Genomic DNA, 17,626 nt, shown 5'->3' on the forward strand with positions numbered 1-17,626 from the left:
CGCCGCTGCTGCCGGGCTCTCCCACCTGCCTTTGCTCTGCCGGGAGCTGCCGGATCAGCCGCCATCAGCCATGTGGGGGCTACCCACGCTCCGCCTCGGGCTCCACGGGAAGATCCCCCTCTGGCGATTCCAGCAGCAGACCCTGCCCACATTCCCACCGAGCCTGGCCGGGATATCCTCCCCTGACCCCGTCCTGCTCTGAGTTACGGCCCCTTGGTAACCACAGCTCCGGCTGTTCAGGGAAACTCTCTCTCTCTACAGGAAGCACCTTATCAAAACACTAGAAGCTCAGTTAAAAGACAGCCCTCTCCAAATTCTTTCTCAAAAAACGGGAGAAAGGCTAGAGAAGGTAAAAAAGTGAAAGAGTTAGATGAAGGGATTGCTCTATTTCCGTTCAGAGAGGTTCCCATGGGAGGGATGAGCTGCCCAGCCCCGCGGGAGCCACCAGCGCCCCTGCCGGCCGTGCCCGGAACTGCACCCAAGGGAAAAGTGCCGCAGCCCAAAGGCCGGGACTGGGTCCGGGCTCTGTTTGCTGTCAGTGCCGCAGCTGTTGGTGTTTCTTTGCTTTATTATACACACTAGTAAAGAACTGGTATTCCTATTCCCATATCTTTGCCTGAGAGCCCCTCGATTTCACTAGTCTAAAAATGAAGAGGGAGGGGGTTTGCATTCTCCATTCCAAGAGAGGCTTTTTCTGCCTTCCTGAGCAGACACCTCTCTTGTAAAGCAAGACAAGCACCCACAGGCACTGAGGGGGCTGCAGGAGGGGGAAAGAAGGCCCTGCAGCACTTGGGCACAAAGGCACAGCAGGTGAATGCAAGAAGGGAGCAGCAAAAGGCCAAGCTGAAGGCAAAGGCCAGGGCACAGTTCCTACAGCCCCTGAGGGATCAACCCCGGGGCCCAAGGGGGCCCCAGCACCCAGGGCATGGACTCGGCCACAAGCACCTGGAAGAGGCATTGCCCTCCTCACCAGGGGAGAGCCCACCCAAACAGCCCCTGGCAAGGAACCAGGCCTCCAGCTGCAGGGCACAAGGACACTGCAAGCACAGACAGCAGCACCCTCAGGACCAGCAAGTCCACCCCTTGATGGACATGGATTGCCAGGGCTGTCACAGCTCCCATCACACCAGGGACCCTCCACACTGCAGCCCTTGAGAACATTCAGGGTGGGTCTGCACTGAGAGGAGGCATTTCCTGATGGACACAGGGGCCTCTCAATCCACTCTGAATCTTAGACTGAAGGGGGAAAAGAGTAAAGGAATGTTTTAATTTTTAAGGGAATGAGTGGGAAAGATGAGCAGGTATGACTTGTTCAACTAGTATTAGAAGCTGTGGGGGATAGGTTTGAATAAAATGAATTTCTCTTTCTTCCTCCTGTGATTGTAATTACCTAGGAAGGAATTTGAGAGCTGGATTTTTATACTGTAAAAGGGGTTGCAGAGGCTAGTTCTGCTCTACCTTTGTGTGAAAAGATTGAAAAGGCCCATGCTGAAGTGAACACAGAAGTGCGGGCAGACACAGGGAAAAAGGGAAAATTAGATATGGAGCCGCTACAAATTACTTTAAAGCAACCAGGACAAGCAATACCTTGTTCCAAGAGAGAGAAGGAAGGGCTCACAGCCTGGTACTGAGTCCCTGTTAAAGGCAGGGCTTTTGGAGCCAGGAATGTCTCCCTACAACACTCCTATCCTGCCAGTCAACAAAATGGATGGATGGAATGCAGGAGGAAACACAGAATTTTCACGTGTTAAAATGAAGATTAACTGAGGCAGCTGGCCTGGGCCTTGCAAAAAGGGAAAAAGAATTTGAATTATAGGTGGATTTTAAACAGGGTCAGGAATTAAAGGAATTCTTGTGCTAAAATGTTTAACCCAGTGGCCACAGAGTGGCCTCGCCTGAAAACTGATGACAACAGCAGGATCTCCTATAGTTCAAGTCTGGCATCAAGTTAAAGCTCTGACAACCAAAAGAGCCTCTAAATGGATGAGCAGGGCTCGGTTATTACAGTATGAAACTCGTTCGATGGCACAGGAGGATTTAGAACTGAGGACAGGGCAAGGGTTTAACCCAGCCTCCTGTTTGAACAGCCTGGAGAGGGGCTGGCAAGGAACCCAGGACTGCACTCAAGGGACAGAGCTCCAGACCCAGGCTGGGACAGATTGATGATGGGACATTCCCTGGCCTGAGGGAGAAAATGTGTTTGTGGATGGCTCTGCAAGGGCAGCAGAAGGGAAAAGAGCTACAAGACAGGCTGTTATTAAGGAAGGGGAATCGGACAAAGCGCAGGTCACCGCCCCATGCTCAGCTCAACCCGCGCAGCTGTGGGTGCTTGTGAGAGCCTGGCACTGAAATGCCCTGAGCAGGAAGGCTTCAATATCTTCTGCTGACACCATGGCACCTAACAGGGGGGGCAAAAGCGATTCTCACTGCTTCAGCAACCACTGGGGCAGATATCAAGGCACATTCTCCCACAGGAAGCTGGGCTGGCACAGAGCCTGCCCTGGCACTTTGCTGCTGCCAACACCCAGCCAGGACATCGGCTCCTGCCTAAGGAGTGCAAAGCAGCACCACTGGTGGCCAAGGGGCCCATGCCAAGTGTCCCTGAGGCCACAAACAGCCGCCAGCACAGCTCAACATGGGGGACCCCTCAGCCTGGCCTCAAGGGCTCTGAAGCCCCGCAGATTTGCACTTCCCGCCCGCAGCAGGAGGATGCGAGGCCGCCCCTGAGCCTGCCCTGAAGGCAACGCAGCAGCAGCCAGGGCTCCACAGAGGGCCAAGCCCCTGCGCCTGCCCACAGATCCTCGCCTGGAATCCTCTGCAATCCTGGCCACCCTCCTCTGCCATCTCCAGCCACTGGGGCCAAGCCTTGCTGCCACTGCTGCAGCTTCAGCGCTGGCTGGGCCTGCACTGCCACAGCTGCTGGGGAACACCACGGCACAATTCCACTCTGGGGCTCACTGACACCCACACTCTGGGCTGCCTGCCACTGCACTGCTGCAAAATGCACCGATTTTGTTCCTTTTAAATCTGATTTCTCTGCTCAGGCTTGGTTTGTCTTTGACTTTGGGAAATGAATTTTCAAGGTTTTATTTAAGGGGTGTTATACCAATCAATGGAGATGAGTTTAACATCCGAACAGAGTGGGAATACCCAGCAGCAAACACAACCAACAGCTACCCCAGGCACTGCCCATGGCAGAGCTGGAGACACCTGGGCTGGAAAAGGCTGAGAAGGAAATCCAGGAGTGTGGAGACCGAATTCACACATCAGAGTCGAAGAAATCCGGGTCCAACAGGAAACCAAATACTAAGAATTTACTCAACTTGGAAACAAGGAACATTAAAGCATTGGATTTAGACTGGTTCAGACTACATAAAGTTTTGGAAAATCCAGTAAAACTCACATGGCATGGAATGATTTTCTCTGCACAGCCGGGCTATTTGTGAAAGAAATTATTTCTGTTGCACATCCAGGCCAGAACCAAGGAATGCCTTGACTCTCTAACACTAAAGAGATTCTTGCAGAGTTTTTGTTTTCCCTGCAGTTTCAGTGATAAGATAAGAACATGATAATAACTTTTTATAATAATTCCCACTTTATATTGTCAGGTGGGTTTGGGACAGAAGTGTGAGAATCAATTTTTGGTCTGGGTTTTTCCAAGTTCTCCTTTATGGTGCATTTGTAGAACTGAAGAGCTTTAACCGTAATACTTTGAACTCGTAAATAGTTAATACTTTTTTTTAAAACACAGCAGATTCTTGGGGGGCCACATGTGACTCACCAGATGGCTGCCTTGGAACAGAAGCTCCATTCCAGGCAGCCTGCAGAGGAGCTTTAGAAATGCAAATGAACACTGCTGGGCAAAGTGTGGACAATGCACCTGGGTCTCTTGCCGGGGGCAGGAATTGGGCTGATTCCCTCTGCCCCTCACCCCAAGCTCTGCCTGCTTGCACTGATGGAATTTGCACAGCTCAAGGCAGAACCCAGGGGCAGGATATCTGACCCTGCAACAGAAACGGGTGAAGCTGCAAAGGGAAACAGCAAATGGAGAATGTTGGGAAAACTTCACTATTCATAAGTGGGGGGGAATCATACCTCAGCCCACTCCAACATGTGCTGTCACTGTCTGTCTTATGTAGGGTATATTAGAGCACCGAGAAATTCTTGCTGCCACAAGTTCAGGGAAATCAGTTGGGAATCTAGTATTTCATGATTTAATTAGAGAAAAGTGGTAAATTGATGAAGTCTTGGCTGAAGAGAGTGCCCAAAATGGGGAAAAGATGAACGGCCACCAGAACAAATCCTACAACACCATGGACCAGCCCCTGCGAACCCGAACCAATTCATATCAGGAGCCACAGAACCCATTTCTCATTTCAATGGCATCATTAGATTACAAGCTGTCCTAGCAATAACCAACCAGACAGCTCCAGCTCCTGACATTCCTGCTGGCCAATCCACTGAAATGAAGAACACAACACTTAAACATGGGATGGGATCAGATCATCTGATAGCAGAAAAAAGAGGAATTTGTGGAAAATTAAATGTCTCAAACTGCTGTTGGCAAATAGATGACAAAGGAAAAGTGGTGGGAAAAAAAAAAAAACCGGAAACAAGAAAGCAGCTCATGTACTGGTCCAAACGTGGAAAGGATGGGAATGGGACACGGTTTTGGCGCTCCATAGCAGACCATGGGTTAAACGAATGCTGTTTCTCCTCTGATGTGCTATAGCAACTCTCATCTTTTTACCATGCTCCACACCTTGAGAGTGGAGCTCATTCAGCAGGTGAGCAAGGGGATGCAGGCGGCAGCCAGGCCTCCTGATCCAGAAACGGCTACAGAAGGACAGGGAATGAGAGCACTGAGAATAATCCCAAAACCAAGGAAGACTCAGCAAGGAAAAAAGAGAAAAAAAAAAAATAAAAAGAAAATAAAATTAAAAAAAAAAAAACATTCACTGAGTGAACCTGCCTGGAGATTGGCTCAGGGACTCATAGATAAGGAAGGGAGAAACCATCAGTTTCAACAAATGTTGCTATTTAACAGGGACTGCTGCTCAGAGAAAGGCCCGCTAAAATTCCTAAACTTCAGGAATTTTGTTCTTCAGGAGAAGAACAAAGACTTAACAGAGCCATGAATACCGGCTGTTATACAAAAGTGGGGGTGCACATTAACGAGGACATGCAGTTGGCGGATCGGGAGATCTGAGCCTTCCAAGCACCTCAGCCAGGGGGCAAAGGGAGAGGGAGATGAGGCCGCGAAAATGAGGATAAAAAGGAGGCTGCGAACTACAACAATGGCAGAGAGCGCACGGCAAATGCCCCACGGCCTCTCCCTCTGCTCAGCAATAAAGTCACTTTTACAGGACTCCCCTGTCTCGTCTGGGCACAGAAACCTCCGGCCACGGCAATTTCCCCGCACAGCCCCGGGCACGGGGCAGCCCCCTCTGTCCCAGCCACAGCAACCGGGCCGAGCCAGCGCTGCTCCGGCAGCGGCTCCTGCCGAGGCAGCGGCCGCAAGGAGACCGCGGGCAGCCGCTCCCGCAGCGCCCTCACGCCAGCGGCAACACGGGCCGGACACGGCACAACGAACCCGCCCGAGCCCCCTGCCGCCCCCGAGGCCCGCAGCCAGCCCCGAGCCCCCGCACAACCCAGCGCGGCTCCCACCTGCGCTGCGGCCGCCTCCGAGCTCCGCCGCCGCCTCACCGCGCTCCGGCCGCTGCCGCCGCTCACGGGACCGCACACACGCTCCGACAATGGCGCCGCTGCCCAGCCACGGCCGCCCTCAGCCCGCCACCGGGGCCCTGCTCCGCCCCGCTCCCACCAATCAGCGCGCCACAAACACGACTGACGCCACCATCGCCCAATCCCTGCCAGGGGCGGGCTCTGCACACGGCACAGCCCCGCCCCGCGCTCTCAGGGCGCCCCGGGCTGCGTGAGGGCAGAGCCGGAGCTGAGGAACAGCCCTGGAACGGGCCCGGGCCCGAGGGGATTGAGCTGAAAACACAAACAAACTTCTCCACACCTCCCGCCACGGCTTTCCCGGCACTGCGGCTCCGGTGGCTCCGGCTCAGCGGGAAGCCCTGGAGCCTCACTTCTCCTACCCCTAATTAGGAGCACCAGGGCATCGCTTTGGTTTGCCCCAAAAAGGGAAAACCGCCCCAAAGCCCTGTGGATGAGTGGGGGAGGGGAGAGATTTCGGACAGAAAACTCCAAAAACTCAGAGCAGGATAATGAGAAGTATGGTAAATAAGTATGATTCGTGCTGACAAAATTGAAACAGTAATCAATGTTGATACAGTAACTAATATTTGGAAATAATAAAATAGTTAAAAGGTGTAATGCCAAGAAAGAAAGGGAGAGGAGGGGTTCCATCCCCCCCCCCCCATTCCTGCAGATGTTCAAGGATAGAAGGAAAAGCAAGAGATAAGAGTTACTAAAAATTAACAGAAAAAAAGGAAAATCTGGTGGGGTCCCAGGAAAATCCTAGTTATAAGAGATTTATTGCTTTGATGCCTAAATATAATATTATGTTAGTATTGGATTACATTATACTGGCTTGGTGCACATGTGTAACCCAAGGGTGAATTAAAAGACATCGAGGAAGAGGAGAGGCCTTCATCAGTGACGACCCCCAAAGACGGGTGTGACCACCAAACCGAGTGGTGGAGCATGCACGGTAAAGGTGGTGATGAGGGCAGAGGTAGAAGTGCGATGATTCAAAAATGGGAGGAAATGGCATTGACACATGGCACAAAAGGGGGAATTTTCGCTTGGCAAGCTCGCATGAGAGGGTGCAGGGGTCCAAGGGCCCTGCACTCCGTACCCCTCACCGTTTGTTGTTTTTTTTTTTGCTTATGTGCTATTATTGGAACAAAATTATCCCTTATTTTAACCAAATTACATTGTCAATATTTCAAGTGTATCCGATTTTATATATTCTAAGGTATTCAATGAAAATTGCTGCCACCTTTATTAGTGTTTGGCTTTGTTGATGATGGGATAATTGGGCAAATACAACACCACTCTTCTCCCTCTCTCAGGCCTGCTCCAGCTGTGGCTGGCAGCTCCAAGCAGGGCCCTGCACCCAGGCCCTTTGCAATAAACCCCAAGTTCCATGACCTGGCTTCAGAGATCTCTTGTCTCTCTCCATCCCGACCATCCTTCCCTTGTTGTCCTACAAAAATACCCCAAAAAAACCCCAAACTCTAGTGAGAGATCACAAAATTACCCCAAAATAACCAAAAAAAATCCCCAAACTCTGGTCAGGGACCATGAAATTACCCCAAAATGGCCAAAATCTGGTGAGGAACCCCAAAATGACCCAAAAATACACCAAAATCCAGTCAGGTATGCCAAAATATCCCAAAATCAGGACACGGACCCCAATATCTTGTCAGATAGCCAAATTTACCCCAAAAACACCTGAAAATACCCCAAAGTCCCCTCAGGGACTCCTAAATTACACCAAATCCTCCCAGAATCCAGTCAGGGACACCAGAATTACCTGAAAATACCCCAAAATTCAGCCAGGGATCTCAAAATTCCCCAAATGCCCCCAAATCCAGTCAGGGACCCCAAAATAACCCCAAATCACCCCCAATCCAGTCAGGGACCCACAAAATCCACTCGGGGATCTCCAAAATTCCCTCAGGATGCCCCAAATCTAGTCGGAAACTCCCCAAATCCTCCCAAACCCACTCAGAATGCCCCCAAATGCCCTCACAACCTCCAAACTACCCTCAGTACCCCATGTCCCCCACAGGGCTCCCATATCCTCCTTAGGACCCTCGAAAATCTCCTCAGAATCCCCCCAGATTCCCTCATGAGTTCCCCATATCCCCTCAATACCCCCCCAGATCTCCTCAGAACCCCACAAACCCCCTCAGGACACCTAATTCTCCCCGAGGACCCTCCACATCCCCTCATCATGTCCCAAACCCCCTCACAACCCCTCAGCCCCCTCACAATCCCCCCAAACCCCCTCAGGACCCCCCAAATACCCTCAGGATCCCCAGTTCTCCCTCTCACCCCCTCACATCCCCTCACAACCCCTCCAATCCCCTCAAGAGCCCCCAGACCTCCTCACGACCCCCAGTTCTCCCTCTCGATCTCCCCAAACGCCCTCTGAAACCCCCACATCCCCTCAGGACCCCCAGTTCTCCCTCAGTCCCTCCCAATCCTTTCATAACCCCTCCAAACCCCCCCTCATCGCCCCTCCCCCTCTCCCCGCTCCCGGTGCTGACCGCGGTCGCTGTCGCCCATCCCGCGCTGCCGGGGGGGTCCCGGGTCTCCCTCGGCGCCTCCAAATTCCCGCCCCGCCCCCTCCCCCCCCCGCGGCCTCAGCCCCGCTCCGCCGCCGCTGGGCCCCACCGGGACCACAATGCCCACAATGCACCGCGGATTCGCCGGAAGCAGCTGCCGACGCCAATGCAACGGGAACTTCTGCCAGTACTTCTGGCCGTTGCGGCTTCTGATTGGTCCGCGCCGCCTCTGGGGCTTCTTGGTAGAGGTCTCGCGAGAGAAGCAGCGCGGCCCTGTTTGTTGAGGGCAACTCTGCGGGCTCCTCAGAGCGCTCCGCGTTCCCTCGTAAATCCAGCCGGGAACGGTGGAATGAATCCGCCTAGAAATGGTGGGATGGAGCCTAAATCCCCTGGGGATGGAGCCTAAGTACCCTCCTACAGAGCCTAAATCCCCTGGGATTCAACCAAAACGGCCAAATCCAGGCGCTTTCCATGGATAGGGGCGGTACTGGAAAGGGCGGGCGGTGACGTCACCTCGCCCAACCCCTTTTCCGGCCCCTCCTGAGGGGGCTCCGCCTTTTCCCGGCGCCGATCCCGGGGCCTGTTCTGGGCCGGGGCCGGAGCTGGTGCCGGGGCTCCTTCGGCAGCGGAGCGTCCCCAAGGTGTCCCCAGTGAGCATGGAGTCCCAAGAGGTGCGACGGTGGGGGAGGGGGCAGTGGGGAATGGCGAGCACACGCGAGCGACAGTGCCGGGTAGCAGAGGGGTCGGGGAGTTGACAGAGGGACAGAGGGGACAGCAGAGCCCTCCAGGGAGGGGACAAAGGGGAGCCCGGGAGGGCACAGGGGTCATCGCAGGAGGCCGTAAGTGCCACTAGGTCCCTGACACTTCCTCTGTCCCCTCCCCAGCTGTCCCCGGCCCTGCTGCAGCCACAGGTCACTGTGGTGGCCATCCTGGGCGCGCTGCTGGCCACCCTGCCCTGGCGGGATGAGGAGATGCTGCCCGTGTCCCCAGGGTGCCTGTACTGGAAACTGGAGAAATTCACCGAGGAGCTCCAGTACACCCTGAACCGCATTGATGATGCCTGGTGGCGCCGCAGTGTCATCTCCGATGATGATGAGCCTCTCACCTCCCTGAGCCACGCCCTGGCCACCTACAAGGGCATGCCATGGATCACCTGGGACGATGTGACAATGGTGGCCAGCAAGTGGCAGGAGTCGGTGATGAGCTTGTGAACAGCTGGGCCAAGCTGGCCATGAAGGCCACCAAGCTCCACAACATCTGCATGGAAGTGGCCGCTGAAGTGGCCGACATGGTGGCCTTCCAAACTGCCCGGGCCAGGGAGCTGCAGGATGAGGTTGCCCGTTATGGGACAGCTCAGGAAAACATGGTGGAGCTGGGTCTGGCCCTGGGCAGGGAGGAGGGGGCCGAGGTGGTGGCCGGGCATGGAGCCCAGGTGAGGAGAGAGGCCAGGGTGGCTGCCAGCAAGGCAACAAGGGCCACCATGGAGAGACAGCGGCTGGAGGTGGCCCTGGGGCTGCTGGAGCGCTTGGTGGCCGCGTGTGACGAAGCCTCTGCGTTCCCCTGGGAGCTGCGGCACCTGCTCAGGGACATCGATGCCACCCTGGAAGGGACAAATGAGGCACCCCCCACTGTCCCTGAGAACTTGGTGGCCAAGGTGGCTGTGGCTGAGCAGCTGTGGGAGGCCGACGCCTGCCTGGCCAAGGATCACCTGGGGAAGACTCTTCCAGACACAATCGAATTCTTGTTTACTGATCGTCCCAACAGCCCCAGTGCTTGTGAGGTGGCCAAGCAGTGCCAAAGAGCCATCGAGGATCCCAAGGTTCGTTCGATCCCCAGAGTGTCCCCAAGGTGTCCCCAGTGCCTCCCCAGTGAGCATGGAGCTCCAAGAGGTGTGATGGGGTTGGGGGAGTGGTGGGGGGAGAGAGGAGCCAATGGGGGATGGAGGGGACATGGGGGCTGGCGGGAGGGGACAGGGGTCACAAAAGGGATAGGAGGGAGTGGCAGGAAGGAGGGAGGTGACAGGTAGAGGGGAAAGGCGGGGGAAGGTGGCAGTGGGGGATGGGGATGACTGGGGGAGTTGGGGACACATGGTCTAGCGGGCAGTGGCTGAAGGAACAGCAGAGGGTGGCAGGGGCTACAAGTGTGGTGGTAGGGGGTGGCAGAGAGGACGAGGAGGTGACAAATGGACAGCGGGGGAAGCAGAGCCCTCAAGGGAGGGGACAAAGGGGACCCCAGGAAAGGACCGGGGGCTCGAGGAGGCCATAAGTGCCACCAGGTCCCTGACTCCTCTCCTGTCCCCTCTCCAGCTGTCCCCAGCCCTGCTGCAGCCAGAGGTCACTGTAGTGGCCATCCTGGGTGAGCTGCTAGCCACCCTGCCCAGGCAGGACGAGGAGATGAATCTGCTCGTGTTCCCAGGGTGCCTGTACTGGGACCTGGAGGTTTTCACCAGCAACCTCTGGGACACCCTCTACAGCACTGATGACACCTGGAGGCGCCACAATGTCACATCAGATGACGATGACCCTGTCACCTCCCTGCTCCAGGCCCTGGCTGCCTACAAGAGCACCCCAGGGATCCCCTGGAACCGCGTGACAATGGCAGCCAGCGAGTGGCAGTGGTTGGTGTCTGTGCTGATGAATAGCTGGGCTGAGCTGGTCACAGCTATTCGCACTGAGCTGGACAGCCACTGAGCTCCACAACACCTGCAGGGATTTGGCCACTAAGGCGGCCAAAAGGGCGGCCACAGCCACCACCTGGGCCAGGGAGCTGCAGGACGAGGCTGCCCGGGATGGGACAGCTCAGGAAAACATGGTGGAGCTGGGTCAGGCCCTGGGCAGGGAGGAGGGGTCCGAGGTGGTGGCCGGGCATGAAGCCCAGGTGAGGAGAGAGGCCAGGGTGGCTGCCAGCGAGGCAACAAGGGCCACCATGGTGAGACAGTGGGTGGAGGCGGCCCTGGGGCTGCTGGAGCGCTTGGTGGCCGCGTGTGACGAAGCCACCGCGTTCCCCTGGGAGCTGCGGCGCCTGCTCAGGGACATGGATGCCACCCTGGAGCGGACACATAAGGTGTCCCCTGATGTCCCTGAGGACTTGGTGGCCAAGGTGGTCGTGGCCGAGCAGCTGTGGGAGGCCAAGATGCACCTGGTCAAGGATCACCTGCTGGGGGCAGTTGATGACATCATCAAGGTCTATTTCACTGGTGGTCCTGTCTGCGCCAGTCCCTGTGAGGTGGCCGAGCACTGCCAAAGAGCCATCGAGGGCATCCCAAGGCTCCTTCAACCCCCAGAGTGTCCCCAGAGCATCCCCAGTGTGTCCCCAGTGGGCGTGGAGCCCCAAGAGGTGCGATGGGGTGGGGGAGAGGGGGACAGAGGGGACACTGGGGATGAGGGGCAGTGGAGGATGGGGGGAGATGGGGGATGTGGTGGGAGGTGACAGGGGGTCGCAAAGTGGACAGGAGGCAGTGGCAGGAAGGGGAGAGGGGAAATGGTGTGGGGGCAGGGGGGATGGGGGTGACACAGGGGGATGGGGACATGAGGGTTGGCAGAAGGGACAGCAGAGGGTGGCAGAGGCTATGAGTGTGGTGGCAGGGCCTGGCAGCAGGGACAGCAGGGAGGGTGGCAGGTGCTGGCTGAGGTGATGAGGGGGTGACAAAGGACAGAGGGGACAGCAGAGCCCTCCAGGGAAGGGACAAATGGGATCCCAGGAGGGCACAGGGGCCACACAAGAGGCCACATGTGCCACCAGGTCCCTGACACTTGCCCTGTCCCCTCCTCAGCTGTCCCCTCCCCAGCTGCTGGCGGCTCTGGTGTCCGTGGTGGCCACTCTGGGCGAGGTGACGGCCACCGTGACCGGGCCATGCGGCGGTGCGTATTTGGCCACTAGGGCGAAGTCCGGCTAGCTGGTGGTCTGTGGCCGACACCCCAACCGCATGGAGGGCCAACCCCCTTTGGCGTCCTGGCCTCAGGCTGGGTTGGATTGCGGATTGGATCACACGGCGCTGAAAGGACGAGTAAAGGAGTCGCACACCTTGCTGGGGGTGAAGGTCGGTTTATTAGATGACACGGAGGCACCAACCAGGGAGGACACCAACCAGCAAAATGGCCCCGAGGGGCGGGAGAAGCAAGGTTTTAAAGCCAGGGGTGGATAAGGGAGGGATCCCCAGCAGACCAATAGGGAAGGGTATAGGGAGGAACTTAACATAACAGGCATACAGAAACATCCAATGAATACAAGGTAAGGGAGGAGCCCCGGGACCATAGCCAATCACAACCCCCAGAGAGTAGAAGATTCTGGAAAGTGGGGAGGAGTGGGGGGTGATTGACTGGGCCCAGGGAGGAGAGAAAGTCCCCAAATAAGGGCATACATGGGAGGAGAAATTACATAACTTAGCTAACTGACAGAACCAGGGACAGGGGGTACCATAGCAACAAAACTGTCAGGAGGGCTATGGCGGGAAAACTGGGGAGGGCAGAACCATTTCACATTACAAGAGGGGGAAACTATACATAAAATAGGAGAACAAAACAAGAAATTTATGAACACACTACAACAGGGCCACACTGGGGCGTGCAGTGCTGTGTGCCCCCAAAGTTGCTGCACGCGGCCCTGAGGATCTTCACCTGGAGCCTCCATAAGGCCCTGGAACACCCCGGTGTCACCTCCCTGGGCCAGGCCCTGGCCACCCTCGGAGCCACCCCTGGGGCCACCTGGGCCGATGTGAGAGCCGCGGGCAGCGCCTGGCGGGAGTTGGTGTCTGCATGTGAGGAGAGATGGAAACAGCTGGTCGAGGAGATCACCAAGCTCCGTGATGCCTGCGAGGACGCGACCCTCGCCTGGGCCAGGGACCAGCAGGACAAGGCCACCCGCAGGGGGACAGCTGGGGACAACCTGGCAGCCACAGCCCAGCAGCTCATGGTGGCCCTGGACAGGGATGAGGAGGCCTCAGTGGGGGCCACACGTGATGCCCAGGTGACAATGGCCACCAATGAGGCCATGGGAGAGGCTGTGGTGGCCTCCAGGCGGGCGAGGGCGGCCATCAGGAGGAGACATTGGGCAGAGGTGGCCCTGGAGCCGCTGCAGCGCTTGGTGGATGGGTGTGACAGAGCCACTGAGTTTATCAGTTACATGGAGTGCCAGCTCAGGGACATTGAGGCTGCCCTGGAGGGGACAAAGGAGGCGTCCCCCAATGTCCCTGAGGACTTGGTGGCAAAAGTGGCCAAGTTTGAGCGCCTGTGGGAGGCCAGCGCCCGCCTGTTCAAGCATCACTTTTGGGGACACTTGGGAACATCCACGACCTCCTCTTGAGTCCCTATAGTGGCCATGGTGGCCCCAGTGGCCCTGGCAGCCGTGCAGTGGCTGAGCGGTGCCAAAAAGCCATCAAGGACATCCCAAGGCTGCTGCGGGGACAGTGATGTCACCACTGTGATGTCATTGGTGTAGTGATGTCACTGGAGAGACTTGTGGGCAGTCAAGTGCCACCAGCTCCTTGAGTGCCACAGCGCTGCGTGTCACCAAGAGCCTCTCGAGTGCCACCAGTTCCTCAAGTGCCACCAGCTTCTCGTGTCACCAAGAGCACTTCAGGTGCCACCAGCTCCTTATGTCACCACGAGCCTCCGGATTGCCACCAGTTCCTCAAGTGCCACCAAGAGACCCCCGAGTGTCACCAGGACTGGCCCAGTCGCTGTGTGGGGGTCCCTGGTGCCACCGGGGTCTCTCTCTGTGTCACACGCCGCCCTTGAGCACCCACTGGGACCCCCCTGAGCACCGGGACCCCCGAATTTCACCGTCCTCATGAACCGGGACGCCCCCCTCAGGACCCCCCCTCAGGCATCAGGACCATCAGGTTTCCCTCCCTCTCCTCCTGCACCGGCACCACCGGACCCCCCCTGAGGAACCGGGACCCTCCCCTGGTGCACCGGGACCACCGGAGACCCCCCCATCAATCAGTGCTGTCATCGTTCATTGGGACCCCCCCTCAGGCACTGGGACCACCAGAAACCCCCCCAAATCACCGAGCACCGAGACCCCCCCTCGTGCACTGGGGCCGCTGGAGACTCCCCCGAATCACTCAGCACCCCCTGTGCACCAGCACCGGGACTGGACCCTCCTCGTGCCCTGATCACCCCTCACCGAGCACCGGGACAGGGACTGGACCCCCCCTCGTGTACCGACCCCCCCGAGCACCGGGCCGGGACCCCCCTTTGTGCCCCCCACCCATCACGGGGGTTTCTCCCCCCTCCCCTTTGAGCCCCCAGAGCCGCGGGACCCCCGGGAGCAGCACCGGGACTGGGGGGAGCCGGGAGTGGGACCAGGGGGCTCCGAGCGCTGGGGGGGCACAGGGGGGTCCCCAGCACTGGGGGGGTCTCTTGAGGCTCAGTCCTGTCGCCCCCTCCCCCATTATCAGCCGGGACCCCCTGTGAGAAACACGGGTCAGAATTGAAATATTTATAAAAGTTCGTTAAAGGTTAAAATTCTGGTCCTAATTGCCAAAAGCTCGCCGTTAATTAAGGCATGTTCTTTAGGTCCTGTTACATCAAAGAGGTTTTCATGCATATTCATTAGGGTTTATGAATATTCATAACATAATGTTAATCAAAATATATATTAGTATTATATAGAGAGAGTGATACAATAGAAATATATTTGATTAAAATATTTTACATTAATGTATTTTATACTAACAGAATTTATATTATACTTATGTATTATTAATATATTAACTAAAAATTTGCTCCTTTTTATATAAAATTATGCATATATTTTTCTATATTCTATATAAATTATTTTCAAACATTCCTGTGAGTTCAGATGTTCTTTTGTTTGGTTTTAACCCTTGACTTGCCTCCACGCTATCTTGTGCATTAAACCAATTTATTTTATTTCTCCTTGCAGTTAAATCGTGTCGTGTTTTCACTCTCTGGTGACGAGAGAAGAATTCATAAATTCTTCTTTTTTGCTGTTTTTCCACTGGGGTGGAACTGGGGACACTGGGACAGAAATGGGAGCACTGGGACAGGGACGCTGGGACAGGATGGGGACACTGGGATGGTGACATTGCTATGGGGACAATGGGGCGGTGGCACTGGGCTGGCACTGGGAGCACTGGGCTGGTGGCACTGGGACAGGACTGGGTACACTGGGCTGGCACTCGGTTGCTGATGCCAGCATTAATTAATTAATTAACCCCCCAAGCCCCGATTGTTTGCGAAGGCAAATCTCTTTTTGCATCCATCGCTCAGGGGAACCCTTCCCATCGTTCCTTTGATCTCTCGGTGCCGGTTCGATCTCCCCGTAGAGCCAGAGCCGATGTCCAAGGAATGGCACCCGCCGGAAAGGGGCGGGGCGATGTGACGTCACAACACCAGGCCCCGCCCCCGCATGGCCACGGCCCGCTGGCGGCCCCGCTGGTGGCCAGGTGACACCGCGATGTCCCCTCCCCTGCTGGGCCACCTGGCAGGACACGGCCACCGCGGGCAGGGCCAGCAGCAGGTGACCGTCCTCAGCCACCCCAGGGACACTGTGGGGACACGGGGACACCGCACAGGTGTGGCACCAGGGACGCAGCAGTGCCACCCATCCAGTGCCACCTGTTCAATCCCAGTGGCACCAGTTCAATCCCAGTGTCCCTGTGCCACTGCCACCAGCCCTGTCCCCATGTCCCCAGTTCCATCCCAGTGCCACCAGTCCAGTGCCACCAGGCCAGTGTCCCCAGGGCTGCCCCACTGTCACACCCCAGTGTCCCCAGTTCAATCCCAGTGCCACCAGGTTCATCCCAGTGGCACCAGCCCAGTTCTATCCCAGTGCTCTCAGTGCCAGCCCAGTGCCACCACCCCACTCTCCCCATACCAATGTCACCATCCCAGTCTTCCCAGTCCCCTCTCATTGTCCCCAGCTCCAGCCCAGTGTCCTCAGTCCTGCTCCAGTGCCACCAGCCCAGTTCCATCCCTGTGCTCCCAGTGCCACCACCCCATTGTCCCCATACCAATGTCTCCATCCCATTGCCACCAGTTTCACCCCAGTGTCCACCTTCCTGTCCCACTATCCCTGTCCATTTTCCTGCCAGGATTTTTATTTGAAATTGGTTTTTGTGGATTGTTTTTGGAGATCCAGTAGGGGTCTGGGCTTTGGGATTGGTTTGGATCCAAGATTTGTGACCTTTTAGGATTGGATTTGGGGTATCCAGGGGCATTTGGGATCTGGGAAGTTTTAGATCAGGGATTTGGGATTTGAGACCATTTGGGGTTATTCCTTGGGATCCAGTAGGATTTGGGATCGCTTGGGAGCCTTGGTGTCCCCAACAACCCCCCAATGTCCCCAAGGGGTCTCTTTATCTCCCCTTCCCAGGCTCCGCTTGGAACCTCGCCCCTTTCCCACGCCCCATTCCTTCCTCGCCAGGCCCCGCCCAGTTCCGTTTCCCTCCAGGCCCCGCCCCTTTCCCACACCCCCATTCCTTGCCCACTTTTTCCCGCGCTCCCCAATTTTCGCATACCAGGCCACGCCCTCTCCCTTCCCCATTGGCCGCCGCTTATGGGGCTCCGCCCCTTTTCTTCGCTCCCATTCCTCGCCTTTCCGATCCCCGCCCCCTCCCCGCTCTGCCAGTCTCCATTGGCCGTCCCGCGGGGCCCCGCCTCTCCGTGGGCGTGACTACAGGCCCGGTCGGCGTTGATTGACAGGCTCCGCTCAGCGGCGGCCCCACCGGGGCCCAACGCGGGCCGGGGGCTCGGGGGGGCCGGGGAGGGGCTCGGGGCGTTACGGGGGAGTTCAATCAATGGGGGTTGCCGAGGGGGTCCTGGTGAGTGCGGGGGGGGGGTCCCATGGATTGGGAGTCCTGGTGAGTGGGAGGGCAGTGAGGGGTGGGGGGTGGGGGTCGGGTCCCATGGATGGTGGTGTCGGTGTCCTGGCGCACTGGGGGGAGCTCATGGATCGGGGGGGTCCCAGCGCTTTGGGGGAATCGGTGAAGGGGGGGAGCAGTGAATGGGGGGGCCCTGGTAAATTGCGGGGGGTCCTTGATGATAACGGGGCTGGGGGCAGAGGCAGCGACTCAAGGCACCATTAGGCAAACAATAAATCGGTAACACAGTGCACACATCAACGTATAGATTATATTGTACCAGCAAGCAGCTGCAAGGGATTATCAGTCATCAGTATCAATATCAAGCACCATAGCAAAATACTTGTGATCAATAACAACATGCAAAAGCCAATACAGGAATTGCAAAAGCCAATTATTATATTGTCATTTATAACCCGGCTCCACTGCAGCCACGGCGGAAAGCTGCCTCTGCTGCAAGGCACCGAGGGGGCTCATTCACCCCCTGACCTGCTACCATGTCCCTGCATGTCCCCAAAGTGTCCCTGCGTGTCCC

The 17,626-nt window shown here is 56.7% G+C and overlaps 1 protein-coding gene across 1 annotated transcript in view; it reads right to left on the reverse strand.

Annotated features, from left to right (window-relative positions):
- Nucleotides 1–17,626, reverse strand: part of LOC128945473 (zinc finger protein 208-like) — a gene marked incomplete at its 5' end in the record, with an annotated part of 152,039 nt that overhangs the window by 14,720 nt on the left and 119,693 nt on the right.

Source organism: Melozone crissalis, unplaced genomic scaffold (assembly GCF_028551555.1).
Source record: "Melozone crissalis strain CALT ecotype California unplaced genomic scaffold, PUWL_Pcris_2 ptg000066l_1, whole genome shotgun sequence".
In the NCBI taxonomy this organism is placed as follows: domain Eukaryota; kingdom Metazoa; phylum Chordata; class Aves; order Passeriformes; family Passerellidae; genus Melozone; species Melozone crissalis.